Source organism: Carlito syrichta, unplaced genomic scaffold (assembly GCF_000164805.1).
Source record: "Carlito syrichta isolate Samal-C Ts95f unplaced genomic scaffold, Tarsius_syrichta-2.0.1 Scaffold303067, whole genome shotgun sequence".
In the NCBI taxonomy this organism is placed as follows: domain Eukaryota; kingdom Metazoa; phylum Chordata; class Mammalia; order Primates; family Tarsiidae; genus Carlito; species Carlito syrichta.
Window position 1 is genome coordinate 7,287 of NW_007247163.1, and position 491 is coordinate 7,777.

Below are 491 nucleotides of genomic sequence, written 5' to 3' on the forward strand. Positions count from 1 at the left end.
ACGGGCATGCGCTACCACGCCCGGCTGATTTTTTGATTTATTGTAGAGATGAGGTCTCGCCAAGCTGCCCAGGCAGGTCTCGAACCCGTGGGCTCAGGCAATCCACTCACCTCAGCCTCCCAAAGCACGGGATTACAGGCTGAGCCACCGAGCCCGGCTTCTGGGGAATTTAAATCAGAAGACTTGGTAGTGGGTCTACACCCCAACTCTTCCCACTGGTCACAGGACAGCAGCAGAGGCATGTCACCCCTTCCCCACCACATATTCTCAGTTCTTTCTGCCTCAGCTGGTATTTCTTCCATCCAGTGTAGGTGGCTTATGTGATAGGGTGACCCAGGCCCTCCTCCCTGGGTGATCTAATGTATAACCATGGTCTTCCCAGGCTCTGGTCGCAGTCTCCCTAGTCACTGTTTCATTTAAACTGGTGGACAGAGTCCCCGGCAGTGCCTCACAGAGCCCACAAACTTGACTGTGCCAATTTTCCCCCTGCA